This window comes from Schistocerca piceifrons, chromosome 1 (genome assembly GCF_021461385.2).
Source record: "Schistocerca piceifrons isolate TAMUIC-IGC-003096 chromosome 1, iqSchPice1.1, whole genome shotgun sequence".
Lineage (NCBI taxonomy): Eukaryota > Metazoa > Arthropoda > Insecta > Orthoptera > Acrididae > Schistocerca > Schistocerca piceifrons.
In genome coordinates this window covers 91,310,426-91,325,455 of record NC_060138.1, presented here as the reverse complement: position 1 = coordinate 91,325,455, position 15,030 = coordinate 91,310,426, and the positions used below count along the sequence as shown (strand labels likewise).

The following is a 15,030-nucleotide window of genomic DNA, read 5'->3' as shown; positions in this document are numbered from 1 at the left end:
GTCATGATTTTTAATTCTTCCAGCCCAAGCTGAGAGGGTTTCAGTTTTCTCGGCCACAAGTGAGAAAAGTAGACTGTTTCACAACAAGATATAGTACTATGGTTCCTTAACTGTTCCCATTAAACAATGGCACTCTGTATCTATAGAGACGGCGGCAACATTCGCTTCAGCACAGGGGGCTTTTGCTGGAGACTGTCAGGAGGGGACTTGCTGGATACATGAAGGGAGAAGACCAGACAGAGACGTCTGACGCTCCGCTGACGCTTGCACAAAACTACATTAAGTATGATTCCCGCCTATAACTGACGGCGAGAGAGATGCATCATCTGTCCACGTCTCATCGAAACACACTGTCACCAAGCAATGGCTGACGCTTCGAGGACGGCACGAAATTGCCAGGGAGGTGATGCAGCTAACGTTCCTGGCAAATGTGCTAACAGGGCACACACGTCCATTGGAGTGTATACATATGATGGGGACCGCCTGTGACACAGCAGTGAACCAAAGTCAAAAAATGTGACTAATCATACAGTGCTTCCAGTGTGTCGTTTACCACTTTGTGAGTGGACGCTGTTCTAAAGAGCGTAATTCCCATTTATCTGTAAACAGCGCACGTGAGCGAATCTAATAGCAGCACTGTGTTACTACTATTGTACAGAGCAACTCTGTCAATACGCAGGTGTTTCAATCAGTAGGGCCATGGTAAACAGAGCGATTCGGAGTGATGTATAGTGTCTGCTACATAAATAATAAGTCTTTGATGTAATTGCTTCAGAGAAATATGAAAGTAAGCCTATCAGAAAAGTAACGCGAGACATGTAGAACGGGTCATGTCTTGGAGAATCTCTTACATCTGAGCCCATCACTTGCGCAGCGTCCCTTTGGCGCAGAGGATAGCGCGTTGGACTTCTAATCCAAAGGTCGTGGGTTCGATCCCCACAAGGGACGGGCGATTTTTAAAAATATGTGCCAATCACGAGATGGGTATTGACATATGGGTAACCACAAGCGTCTCCAAAGGTGAAAATTGTTGTGACCTCAGTTCAATGCTTAAATATGTTAACCTTACACATACAAGCAAAATTCTCGTAGATCTGTTATCCATGACGCTGTTATGTGTAAATGCTGTAGAAACGGAACCATATCTTCACGTGCCTGTTCACGCAAATTTTCTTTCAATACCCAATTTTTACCTACAGATAGGAATATAGCAATAGAACGCACATTTTGTACAGAAACAAATACAATGAAGAGTGAAATAATTTTGTATTACTTCACGAGTCAATGTATGTAATCCCAGTCATGATTTTTAATTCTTCCAGCCCAAGCTGAGAGGGTTTCAGTTTTCTCGGCCACAAGTGAGAAAAGTAGACTGTTTCACAACAAGATATAGTACTATGGTTCCTTAACTGTTCCCATTAAACAATGGCACTCTGTATCTATAGAGACGGCGGCAATATTCGCTTCAGCACAGGGGGCTTTTGCTGGAGACTGTCAGGAGGGGACTTGGTGGATACATGAAGGGAGAGACCAGACAGAGACGTCTGACGCTCCGCTGGCGCTTGCAGAAAACTACATTAAGTATGATTCCCGCCTATAACTGACGGCGAGAGAGATGCATCATCTGTCCACGTCTCATCGAAACACACTGTCACCAAGCAATGGCTGACGCTTCGAGGACGGCACGAAATTGCCAGGGAGGTGATGCAGCGAACGTTCCTGGCAAATGTGCTAACAGGGCACACACGTCCATTGGAGTGTATACATATGATGGGGACCGGCTGTGACACAGCAGTCAACCAAAGTCAAAAAATGTGACTAATCATACAGTGCTTCCAGTGTGTCGTTTACCACTTTGTGAGTGGATGCTGTTCTAAAGAGCGTAATTCCCATTTATCTGTAAACAGCGCACGTGAGCGAATCTAATAGCAGCACTGAGTTACTACTATTGTACAGAGCAACTCTGTCAATACGCAGGTGTTTCAATCAGTAGGGCCATGGTAAACAGAGCGATTCGGAGTGATGTATAGTGTCTGCTACATAAATAATAAGTCTTTGATGTAATTGCTTCAGAGAAATATGAAAGTAAGCCTATCAGAAAAGTAACGCGAGACATGTAGCACGGGTCATGTCTTGGAGAATCTCTTACATCTGTGCCCATCACTTGCGCAGCGTCCCTTTGCCGCAGAGGATAGCGCGTTGGACTTCTAATCCAAAGGTCGTGGGTTCGGTCGCCACAAGGGACGGGCAATTTTTAAAAATATGTGCCAATCCCGAGATGGGTATTGACATATGGGTAACCACAAGCGTCTTCAAAAGGTGAAAATTGTTGTGACCTCAGTTCTATGCTTAAATATGTTAACCTTACACATACAAGCAAAATTCTCGTAGATCTGTTATCCATGACGCTGTTATGTGTAAATGCTGTAGAAACGGAACCATATCTTCACGTGCCTGTTCACGCAAATTTTCTTTCAATACCCAATTTTTACCTACAGATAGAAATATAGCAATAGAACGCACATTTTGTACAGAAACAAATACAATGAAGAGTGAAATAATTTTGTGTTACTTCACTAGTCAATGTATGTAATCCCAGTCATGATCTTTAATTCTTCCAGCCCAAGCTGAGAGGGTTTCAGTTTTCTCGGCCACAAGTGAGAAAAGTAGACTGTTTCACAACAAGATATAGTACTATGGTTCCTTAACTGTTCCCATTAAACAATGGCACTCTGTATCTATAGAGACGGCGGCAATATTCGCTTCAGCACAGGGGGCTTTTGCTGGAGACTGTCAGGAGGGGACTTGCTGGATACATGAAGGGAGAAGACCAGACAGAGACGTCTGACGCTCCGCTGACGCTTGCACAAAACTACATTAAGTATGATTCCCGCCTATAACTGACGGCGAGAGAGATGCATCATCTGTCCACGTCTCATCGAAACACACTGTCACCAAGCAATGGCTGACGCTTCGAGGACGGCACGAAATTGCCAGGGAGGTGATGCAGCTAACGTTCCTGGCAAATGTGCTAACAGGGCACACACGTCCATTGGAGTGTATACATATGATGGGGACCGGCTGTGACACAGCAGTGAACCAAAGTCAAAAAATGTGACTAATCATACAGTGCTTCCAGTGTGTCGTTTACCACTTTGTGAGTGGATGCTGTTCTAAAGAGCGTAATTCCCATTTATCTGTAAACAGCGCACGTGAGCGAATCTAATAGCAGCACTGTGTTACTACTATTGTACAGAGCAACTCTGTCAATACGCAGGTGTTTCAATCAGTAGGGCCATGGTAAACAGAGCGATTCGGAGTGATGTATAGTGTCTGCTACATAAATAATAAGTCTTTGATGTAATTGCTTCAGAGAAATATGAAAGTAAGCCTATCAGAAAAGTAACGCGAGACATGTAGCACGGGTCATGTCTTGGAGAATCTCTTACATCCGAGCCCATCACTTGTGCAGCGTGCCTTTGGCGCAGAGGATAGCGCGTTGGACTTCTAATCCAAAGGTCGTGGGTTCGATCCCCACAAGGGACGGGCAATTTTTAAAAATATGTGCCAATCACGAGATGGGTATTGACGTATGGGTAACCACAAGCGTCTTCAAAAGGTGAAAATTGTTGTGACCGCAGTTCTATGCTTAAATATGTTAACCTTACACATACAAGCAAAATTCTCGTAGATCTGTTATCCACGACGCTGTTATGTGTAAATGCTGTAGAAACGGAACCATATCTTCACGTGCCTGTTCATGCAAATTTTCTTTCAATATCCAATTTTTACCTACAGATAGAAATATAGCAATAGAACGCACATTTTGTACAGAAACAAATACAATGAAGAGTGAAATAATTTTGTATTACTTCACGAGTCAATGTATGTAATCCCAGTCATGATCTTTAATTCTTCCAGCCCAAGCTGAGAGGGTTTCAGTTTTCTCGGCCACAAGTGAGAAAAGTAGACTGTTTCACAACAAGATATAGTACTATGGTTCCTTAACTGTTCCCATTAAACAATGGCACTCTGTATCTATAGAGACGGCGGCAATATTCGCTTCAGCACAGGGGGCTTTTGCTGGGGACTGTCAGGAGGGGACTTGCTGGATACATGAAGGGAGAAGACCAGACAGAGACGTCTGACGCTCCGCTGACGCTTGCACAAAACTACATTAAGTATGCTTCCCGCCTATAACTGACGGCGAGAGAGATGCATCATCTGTCCACGTCTCATCGAAACACACTGTCACCAAGCAATGGCTGACGCTTCGAGGACGGCACGAAATTGCCAGGGAGGTGATGCAGCTAACGTTCTTGGCAAATGTGCTAACAGGGCACACACGTCCATTGGAGTGTATACATATGATGGGGACCGGCTGTGACACAGCAGTCAACCAAAGTCAAAACATGTGACTAATCATACAGTGCTTCCAGTGTGTCGTTTACCACTTTGTGAGTGGATGCTGTTCTAAAGAGCGTAATTCCCATTTATCTGTAAACAGCGCACGTGAGCGAATCTAATAGCAGCACTGTGTTACTACTATTGTACAGAGCAACTCTGTCAATACGCAGGTGTTTCAATCAGTAGGGCCATGGTAAACAGAGCGATTCGGAGTGATGTATAGTGTCTGCTAGATAAATAATAAGTCTTTGATGTAATTGCTTCAGAGAAATATGAAAGTAAGCCTATCAGAAAAGTAACGCGAGACATGTAGCACGGGTCATGTCTTGCAGAATCTCTTACATCCGAGCCCATCACTTGCGCAGCGTCCCTTTGGCGCAGAGGATAACGCGTTGGACTTCTAATCCAAAGATCGTGGGTTCGATCCCCACAAGGGACGGGCAATTTTTAAAAATATGTGCCAATCACGAGATGGGTATTGACGTATGGGTAACCACAAGCGTCTTCAAAAGGTGAAAATTGTTGTGACCTCAGTTCTATGCTTAAATATGTTAACCTTAAACATACAAGCAAAATTCTCGTAGATCTGTTATCCACGACGCTGTTATGTGTAAATGCTGTAGAAACGGAACCATATCTTCACGTGCCTGTTCACGCTAATTTTCTTTCAATACCCAATTTTTACCTACAGATAGAAATATAGCAATAGAACGCACATTTTGTACAGAAACAAATACAATGAAGAGTGAAAAAATTTTGTATTACTTCACGAGTCAATGTATGTAATCCCAGTCATGATCTTTAATTCTTCCAGCCCAAGCTGAGAGGGTTTCAGTTTTCTCGGCCACAAGTGAGAAAAGTAGACTGTTTCACAACAAGATATAGTACTATGGTTCCTTAACTGTTCCCATTAAACAATGGCACTCTGTATCTATAGAGACGGCGGCAATATTCGCTTCAGCGCAGGGGGCTTTTGCTGGAGGCTGTCAGGAGGGGACTTGCTGGATACATGAAGGGAGAAGACCAGACAGAGACGTCTGACGCTCCGCTGACGCTTGCAGAAAGCTACATTAAGTATGATTCCCGCCTATAACTGACGGCGAGAGAGTTGCATCATCTGTCCACGTCTCATCGAAACACACTGTCACCAAGCAATGGCTGACGCTTCGAGGACGGCACGAAATTGCCAGGGAGGTGATGCAGCTAACGTTCTTGGCAAATGTGCTAACAGGGCACACACGTCCATTGGAGTGTATACATATGATGGGGACCGGCTGTGACACAGCAGTCAACCAAAGTCAAAAAATGTGACGAATCATACAGTGCTTCCAGTGTGTCGTTTACCACTTTGTGAGTGGATGCTGTTCTAAAGAGCGTAATTCCCATTTATCTGTAAACAGCGCACGTGAGCGAATCTAATAGCAGCACTGTGTTACTACTATTGTACAGAGCAACTCTGTCAATACGCAGGTGTTTCAATCAGTAGGGCCATGGTAAACAGAGCGATTCGGAGTGATGTATAGTGTCTGCTACATAAATAATAAGTCTTTGATGTAATTGCTTCAGAGAAATATGAAAGTAAGCCTATCAGAAAAGTAACGCGAGACATGTAGCACGGTTCATGTCTTGGAGAATCTCTTACATCCGAGCCCATCACTTGCGCAGCGTCCCTTTGGCGCAGAGGATAGCGCGTTGGACTTCTAATCCAAAGGTCGTGGGTTCGATCCCCACAAGGGACAGGCAATTTTTAAAAATATGTGCCAATCACGAGATGGGTATTGACGTATGGGTAACCACAAGCGTCTTCAAAAGGTGAAAATTGTTGTGACCTCAGTTCCATGCTTAAATATGTTAACCTTACACATACAAGCAAAATTCTCGTAGATCTGTTATCCATGACGCTGTTATGTGTAAATGCTGTAGAAACGGAACCATATCTTCACGTGCCTGTTCACGCAAATTTTCTTTCAATACCCAAGTTTTACCTACATATAGAAATAGAGCAATAGGACGCACATTTTGTACAGAAACAAATACAATGAAGAGTGAAATAATTTTGTATTACTTCACGAGTCAATCTATGTAATCCCAGTCATTATCTTTAATTCTTCCAGCCCAAGCTGAGAGGGTTTAAGTTTTCTCGGCCACAAGTGAGAAAAGTAGACTGTTTCACAACAAGATATAGTACTATGGTTCCTTAACTGTTCCCATTAAACAATGGCACTCTGTATCTATAGAGACGGCGGCAATATTCGCTTCAGCACAGGGGGCTTTTGCTGGAGACTGTCAGGAGGGGACTTGCTGGATACATGAAGGGAGAAGACCAGACAGAGACGTCTGACGCTCCGCTGACGCTTGCAGAAAACTACATTAAGTATGATTCCCGCCTATAACTGACGGCGAGAGAGATGCATCATCTGTCCACGTCTCATCGAAACACACTGTCACCAAGCAATGGCTGACGCTTCGAGGACGGCACGAAATTGCCAGGGAGGTGATGCAGCTAACGTTCCTGGCAAATGTGCTAACAGGGCACACACGTCCATTGGAGTGTATACATATGATGGGGACCGGCTGTGACACAGCAGTCAACCAAAGTCAAAAAATGTGACTAATCATACAGTGCTTCCAGTGTGTCGTTTACCACTTTGTGAGTGGATGCTGTTCTAAAGAGCGTAATTCCTATTTATCTGTAAACAGCGCACGTGAGCGAATCTAATAGCAGCACTGTGTTACTACTATTGTACAGAGCAACTCTGTCAATACGCAGGTGTTTCAATCAGTAAGGCCATGGTAAACAAAGCGATTCGGAGTGATGTATAGTGTCTGCTACATAAATAATAAGTCTTTGATGTAATTGCTTCAGAGAAATATGAAAGTAAGCCTATCAGAAAAGTAACGCGAGACATGTAGCACGGGTCATGTCTTGGAGAATCTCTTACATCTGAGCCCATCACCTGCACAGCGTCCCTTTGGCGCAGAGGATAGCGCGTTGGACTTCTAATCCAAAGGTCGTGGGTTCGATCCCCACAAGGGACGGGCAATATTTAAAAATATGTGCCAATCACGAGATGGGTATTGACATATGGGTAACCACAAGCGTCTTCAAAAGGTGAAAATTGTTGTGACCTCAGTTCTCTGCTTAAATATGTTAACCTTACACATACAAGCAAAATTCTCGTAGATCTGTTATCCATGACGCTGTTATGTGTAAATGCTGTAGAAACGGAACCATATCTTCACGTGCCTGTTCACGCAAATTTTCTTTCAATACCCAAGTTTTACCTACATATAGAAATAGAGCAATAGAACGCACATTTAGTACAGAAACAAATACAATGAAGAGTGAAATAATTTTGTATTACTTCACGAGTCAATGTATGTAATCCCAGTCATGATCTTCAATTCTTCCAGCCCAAGCTGAGAGGGTTTCAGTTTTCTCGGCCACAAGTGAGAAAAGTAGACTGTTTCACAACAAGATATAGTACTATGGTTCCTTAACTGTTCCCATTAAACAATGGCACTCTGTATCTATAGAGACGGCGGCAATATTCGCTTCAGCACAGGGGGCTTTTGCTGGAGACTGTCAGGAGGGGACTTGCTGGATACATGAAGGGAGAAGACCAGACAGAGACGTCTGACGCTCCGCTGACGCTTGCAGAAAGCTACATTAAGTATGATTCCCGCCTATAACTGACGGCGAGAGAGATGCATCATCTGTCCACGTCTCATCGAAACACACTGTCACCAAGCAATGGCTGACGCTTCGAGGACGGCACGAAATTGCCAGGGAGGTGATGCAGCTAACGTTCCTGGCAAATGTGCTAACAGGGCACACACGTCCATTGGAGTGTATACATATGATGGGGACCGGCTGTGACACAGCAGGCAACCAAGGTCAAAAAATGTGACTAATCATACAGTGCTTCCAGTGTGTCGTTTACCACTTTGTGAGTGGATGCTGTTCTAAAGAGCGTAATTCCCATTTATCTGTAAACAGCGCACGTGAGCGAATCTAATAGCAGCACTGTGTTACTACTATTGTACAGAGCAACTCTGTCAATACGCAGGTGTTTCAATCAGTAGGGCCATGGTAAACAGAGCGATTCGGAGTGATGTATAGTGTCTGCTACATAAATAATAAGTCTTTGATGTAATTGCTTCAGAGAAATATGAAAGTAAGCCTATCAGAAAAGTAACGCGAGACATGTAGCACGGGTCATGTCTTGGAGACTCTCTTACATCTGAGCCCATCACTTGCGCAGCGTCCCTTTGGCGCAGAGGATAGCGCGTTGGACTTCTAATCCAAAGGTCGTGGGTTCGGTCCCCACAAGGGACGGGCAATTTTTAAAAATATGTGCCAATCACGAGATGGGTATTGACATATGGGTAACCACAAGCTTCTTCAAAAGGTGAAAATTGTTGTGACCTCAGTTCTATGCTTAAATATGTTAACCTTACACATACAAGCAAAATTCTCGTAGATCTGTTATCCATGACGCTGTTATGTGTAAATGCTGTAGAAATGGAACCATATCGTCACGTGCCTGTTCACGCAAATTTTCTTTCAATACCCAATTTCTACCTACAGATAGAAATATAGCAATAGAACGCACATTTTGTACAGAAACAAATACAATGAAGAGTGAAATAATTTTGTATTACTTCACGAGTCAATGTATGTAATCCCAGTCATGATCTTTAATTCTTCCAGCCCAAGCTGAGAGGGTTTCAGTTTTCTCGGCCACAAGTGAGAAAAGTAGACTGTTTCACAACAAGATATAGTACTATGGTTCCTTAACTGTTCCCATTAAACAATGGCACTCTGTATCTATAGAGACGGCGGCAATATTCGCTTCAGCACAGGGGGCTTTTGCTGGAGACTGTCAGGAGGGGACTTGCTGGATACATGAAGGGAGAAGACCAGACAGAGACGTCTGACGCTCCGCTGACGCTTGCACAAAACTACATTGAGTATGATTCCCGCCTATAACTGACGGCGAGAGAGATGCATCATCTGTCCACGTCTCATCGAAACACACTGTCACCAAGCAATGGCTGACGCTTCGAGGACGGCACGAAATTGCCAGGGAGGTGATGCAGCTAACGTTCCTGGCAAATGTGCTAACAGGGCGCACACGTCCATTGGAGTGTATACATATGATGGGGACCGGCTGTGACACAGCAGTCAACCAAAGTCAAAAAATGTGACTAATCATACAGTGCTTCCAGTGTGTCGTTTACCACTTTGTGAGTGGATGCTGTTCTAAAGAGCGTAATTCCCATTTATCTGTAAACAGCGCACGTGAGCGAATCTAATAGCAGCACTGTGTTACTACTATTGTACAGAGCAACTCTGTCAATACGCAGGTGTTTCAATCAGTAGGGCCATGGTAAACAGAGCGATTCGGAGTGATGTATAGTGTCTGCTACATAAATAATAAGTCTTTGATGTAATTGCTTCAGAGAAATATGAAAGTAAGCCTATCAGAAAAGTAACGCGAGACATGTAGCACAAGTCATGTCTTGGAGAATCTCTTACATCTGAGCCCATCACTTGCGCAGCGTCCCTTTGGCGCAGAGCATAGCGCGTTGGACTTCTAATCCAAAGGTCGTGGGTTCGATCCCCACAAGGAACGGGCAATTTTTAAAAATATGTGCCAATCACGAGATGGGTATTGACATATGGGTAACCACAAGCTTCTTCAAAAGGTGAAAATTGTTGTGACCTCAGTTCTATGCTTAAATATGTTAACCTTACACATACAAGCAAAATTCTCGTAGATCTGTTATCCATGACGCTGTTATGTGTAAATGCTGTAGAAATGGAACCATATCTTCACGTGCCTGTTCACGCAAATTTTCTTTCAATACCCTATTTACCTACAGATAGAAATATAGCAATAGAACGCACATTTTGTACAGAAACAAATACAATGAAGAGTGAAATAATTTTGTATTACTTCACGAGTCAATGTATGTAATCCCAGTCATGATCTTTAATTCTTCCAGCCCAAGCTGAGAGGGTTTCAGTTTTCTCGGCCACAAGTGAGAAAAGTAGACTGTTTCACAACAAGATATAGTACTATGGTTCCTTAACTGTACCCATTAAACAATGGCACTCTGTATCTATAGAGACGGCGGCAATATTCGCTTCAGCACAGGGGGCTTTTGCTGGAGACTGTCAGGAGGGGACTTGCTGGATACATGAAGGGAGAAGACCAGACAGAGACGTCTGACGCTCCGCTGACGCTTGCACAAAACTACATTGAGTATGATTCCCGCCTATAACTGACGGCGAGAGAGATGCATCATCTGTCCACGTCTCATCGAAACACACTGTCACCAAGCAATGGCTGACGCTTCGAGGACGGCACGAAATTGCCAGGGAGGTGATGCAGCTAACGTTCCTGGCAAATGTGCTAACAGGGCGCACACGTCCATTGGAGTGTATACATATGATGGGGACCGGCTGTGACACAGCAGTCAACCAAAGTCAAAAAATGTGACTAATCATACAGTGCTTCCAGTGTGTCGTTTACCACTTTGTGAGTGGATGCTGTTCTAAAGAGCGTAATTCCCATTTATCTGTAAACAGCGCACGTGAGCGAATCTAATAGCAGCACTGTGTTACTACTATTGTACAGAGCAACTCTGTCAATACGCAGGTGTTTCAATCAGTAGGGCCATGGTAAACAGAGCGATTCGGAGTGATGTATAGTGTCTGCTACATAAATAATAAGTCTTTGATGTAATTGCTTCAGAGAAATATGAAAGTAAGCCTATCAGAAAAGTAACGCGAGACATGTAGCACGGGTCATGTCTTGGAGAATCTCTTACATCTGAGCCCATCACTTGCGCAGCGTCCCTTTGGCGCAGAGGATAGCGCGTTGGACTTCTAATGCAAAGGTCGTGGGTTCGATCCCCACAAGGGACGGGCAATTTTTAAAAATATGTGCCAATCACGAGATGGGTATTGACATATGGGTAACCACAAGCTTCTTCAAAAGGTGAAAATTGTTGTGACCTCAGTTCTATGCTTAAATATGTTAACCTTACACATACAAGCAAAATTCTCGTAGATCTGTTATCCATGACGCTGTTATGTGTAAATTCTGTAGAAACGGAACCATATCTTCACGTGCCTGTTCACGCAAATTTTCTTTCAATACCCAATTTTTACCTACAGATAGAAATATAGCAATAGAACGCACATTTTGTACAGAAACAAATACAATGAAGAGTGAAATAATTTTGTATTACTTCACGAGTCAATGTATGTAATCCCAGTCATGATCTTTAATTCTTCCAGCCCAAGCTGAGAGGGTTTCAGTTTTCTCGGCCACAAGTGAGAAAAGTAGACTGTTTCACAACAAGATATAGTACTATGGTTCCTTAACTGTTCCCATTAAACAATGGCACTCTGTATCTATAGAGACGGCGGCAATATTCGCTTCAGCACAGGGGGCTTTTGCTGGAGACTGTCAGGAGGGGACTTGCTGGATACATGAAGGGAGAAGACCAGACAGAGACGTCTGACGCTCCGCTGACGCTTGCACAAAACTACATTAAGTATGATTCCCGCCTATAACTGACGGCGAGAGAGATGCATCATCTGTCCACGTCTCATCGAAACACACTGTCACCAAGCAATGGCTGACGCTTCGAGGACGGCACGAATTTGCCAGGGAGGTGATGCAGCTAACGTTCCTGGCAAATGTGCTAACAGGGCACACACGTCCATTGGAGTGTATACATATGATGGGGACCGGCTGTGACACAGCAGTGAACCAAAGTCAAAAAATGTGACTAATCATACAGTGCTTCCAGTGTGTCGTTTACCACTTTGTGAGTGGATGCTGTTCTAAAGAGCGTAATTCCCATTTATCTGTAAACAGCGCACGTGAGCGAATGTATAGCAGCACTGTGTTACTACTATTGTACAGAGCAACTCTGTCAATACGCAGGTGTTTCAATCAGTAGGGCCATGGTAAACAGAGCGATTCGGAGTGATGTATAGTGTCTGCTACATAAATAATAAGTCTTTGATGTAATTGCTTCAGAGAAATATGAAAGTAAGCCTATCAGAAAAGTAACGCGAGACATGTAGCACGGGTCATGTCTTGGAGAATCTCTTACATCTGAGTCCATCACTTGCGCAGTGTCCCTTTGGCGCAGAGGATAGCGCGTTGGACTTCTAATCCAAAGGTCGTGGGTTCGATCCCCACAAGGGACGGGCAATTTTTAAAAATATGTGCCAATCACGAGATGGGTATTGACATATGGGTAACCACAAGCGTCTTCAAAAGGTGAAAATTGTTGTGACCTCAGTTCTATGCTTAAATATGTTAACCTTACACATACAAGCAAAATTCTCGTAGATCTGTTATCCATGACGCTGTTATGTGTAAATACTGTAGAAACGGAACCATATCTTCACGTGCATGTTCACGCAAATTTTCTTTCAATACCCAATTTTTACCTACAGATAGAAATATAGCAATAGAACGCACATTTTGTACAGAAACAAATACAATGAAGAGTGAAATAATTTTGTATTACTTCACGAGTCAATGTATGTAATCCCAGTCATGATCTTTAATTCTTCCAGCCCAAGCTGAGAGGGTTTCAGTTTTCTCGGCCACAAGTGAGAAAAGTAGACTGTTTCACAACAAGATATAGTACTATGGTTCCTTAACTGTTCCCATTAAACAATGGCACTCTGTATCTATAGAGACGGCGGCAATATTCGCTTCAGCACAGGGGGCTTTTGCTGGAGACTGTGAGGAGGGGACTTGCTGGATACATGAAGGGAGAAGACCAGACAGAGACGTCTGACGCTCCGCTGATGCTTGCAGAAAACTACATTAAGTATGATTCCCGCCTATAACTGACGGCGAGAGAGATGCATCATCTGTCCACGTCTCATCGAAACACACTGTCACCAAGCAATGGCTGACGCTTCGAGGACGGCACGAAATTGCCAGGGAGGTGATGCAGCTAACGTTCCTGGCAAATGTGCTAACAGGGCGCACACGTCCATTGGAGTGTATACATATGATGGGGACCGGCTGTGACACAGCAGTCAACCAAGGTCAAAAAATGTGACTAATCATACAGTGCTTCCAGTGTGTCGTTTACCACTTTGTGAGTGGATGCTGTTCTAAAGAGCGTAATTCCCATTTATCTGTAAACGGCGCATGTGAGCGAATCTAATAGCAGCACTGTGTTACTACTATTGTACAGAGCAACTCTGTCAATATGCAGGTGTTTCAATCAGTAGGGCCATGGTAAACAGAGCGATTCGGAGTGATGTATAGTGTCTGCTACATAAATAATAAGTCTTTGATGTAATTGCTTGAGAGAAATATGAAAGTAAGCCTATCAGAAAAGTAACGCGAGACATGTAGCACGGGTCATGTCTTGGAGAATCTCTTACATCTGAGCCCATCACTTGCGCAGCGTCACTATGGCGCAGAGGATAGCGCGTTGGACTTCTAATCGAAAGGTCGTGGGTTCGATCCCCACAAGGGACGGGCAATTTTTAAAAATATGTGCCAATCACGAGATGGGTATTGACATATGGGTAACCACAAGCGTCTTCAAAAGGTGAAAATTGTTGTGACCTCAGTTCTATGCTTAAATATGTAAACCTTACACATACAAGCAAAATTCTCGTAGATCTGTTATCCATGACGCTGTTATGTGTAAATGCTGTAGAAACGGAACCATATCTTCACGTGCCTGTTCACGCAAGTTTTCTTTCAATACCCAATTTTTACCTACAGATAGAAATATAGCAATAGAACGCACATTTTGTACAGAAACAAGTACAATGAAGAGTGAAATAATTTTGTATTACTTCACGAGTCAATGTATGTAATCCCAGTCATGATCTTTAATTCTTCCAGCCCAAGCTGAGAGGGTTTCAGTTTTCTCGGCCACAAGTGAGAAAAGTAGACTGTTTCACAACAAGATATAGTACTATGGTTCCTTAACTGTTCCCATTAAACAATGGCACTCTGTATGTACAGAGACGGCGGCAATATTCGCTTCAGCACAGGGGGCTTTTGCTGGAGACTGTCAGGAGGGGACTTGCTGGATACATGAAGGGAGAAGACCAGACAGAGGCGTCTGACGCTCCGCTGATGCTTGCAGAAAACTACATTAAGTATGATTCCCGCCTATAACTGACGGCGAGAGAGATGCATCATCTGTCCACGTCTCATCGAAACACACTGTCACCAAGCAATGGCTGACGCTTCGAGGACGGCACGAAATTGCCAGGGAGGTGACGCAGCTAACGTTCCTGGCAAATGTGCTAACAGGGCACACACGTCCATTGGAGTGTATACATATGATGGGGACCGGCTGTGACACAGCAGTCAACCAAAGTCAAAAAATGTGACTAATCATACAGTGCTTCCAGTGTGTCGTTTACCACTTTGTGAGTGGATGCTGTTCTAAAGAGCGTAATTCCCATTTATCTGTAAACAGCGCACGTGAGCGAATCTAATAGCAGCACTGTGTTACTACTATTGTACAGAGCAACTCTGTCAATACGCAGGTGTTTCAATCAGTAAGGCCATGGTAAACAGAGCGATTCGGAGTGATGTATAGTGT

At 43.7% G+C, this 15,030-nt stretch overlaps 11 non-coding genes across 11 annotated transcripts; all 11 read left to right on the top strand.

Annotated features, from left to right (window-relative positions):
* The first annotated feature begins 875 nt into the window (after window positions 1–875).
* Trnar-ucu lies at window positions 876–948 on the top strand. Its single transcript has one exon. It is a non-coding gene; the product is annotated as a tRNA-Arg (tRNA).
* A 1,225-nt stretch (window positions 949–2,173) lies between these two features.
* Window positions 2,174–2,246, top strand: Trnar-ucu. Its single transcript has one exon. It is a non-coding gene; the product is annotated as a tRNA-Arg (tRNA).
* Window positions 2,247–3,473: 1,227 nt separating this feature from the next.
* Trnar-ucu lies at window positions 3,474–3,546 on the top strand. Its single transcript has one exon. It is a non-coding gene; the product is annotated as a tRNA-Arg (tRNA).
* Window positions 3,547–4,773: 1,227 nt separating this feature from the next.
* On the top strand, window positions 4,774–4,846 carry Trnar-ucu. The gene has a single exon. It is a non-coding gene; the product is annotated as a tRNA-Arg (tRNA).
* A 1,227-nt stretch (window positions 4,847–6,073) lies between these two features.
* Trnar-ucu lies at window positions 6,074–6,146 on the top strand. The gene has a single exon. It is a non-coding gene; the product is annotated as a tRNA-Arg (tRNA).
* Window positions 6,147–7,373: 1,227 nt separating this feature from the next.
* Trnar-ucu lies at window positions 7,374–7,446 on the top strand. The gene has a single exon. It is a non-coding gene; the product is annotated as a tRNA-Arg (tRNA).
* A 1,227-nt stretch (window positions 7,447–8,673) lies between these two features.
* On the top strand, window positions 8,674–8,746 carry Trnar-ucu. The gene has a single exon. It is a non-coding gene; the product is annotated as a tRNA-Arg (tRNA).
* A 1,227-nt stretch (window positions 8,747–9,973) lies between these two features.
* On the top strand, window positions 9,974–10,046 carry Trnar-ucu. The gene has a single exon. It is a non-coding gene; the product is annotated as a tRNA-Arg (tRNA).
* A 1,225-nt stretch (window positions 10,047–11,271) lies between these two features.
* Trnar-ucu lies at window positions 11,272–11,344 on the top strand. Its single transcript has one exon. It is a non-coding gene; the product is annotated as a tRNA-Arg (tRNA).
* Window positions 11,345–12,570: 1,226 nt separating this feature from the next.
* Trnar-ucu lies at window positions 12,571–12,643 on the top strand. Its single transcript has one exon. It is a non-coding gene; the product is annotated as a tRNA-Arg (tRNA).
* A 1,227-nt stretch (window positions 12,644–13,870) lies between these two features.
* Trnar-ucu lies at window positions 13,871–13,943 on the top strand. Its single transcript has one exon. It is a non-coding gene; the product is annotated as a tRNA-Arg (tRNA).
* The last annotated feature ends 1,087 nt before the right edge of the window (window positions 13,944–15,030 follow it).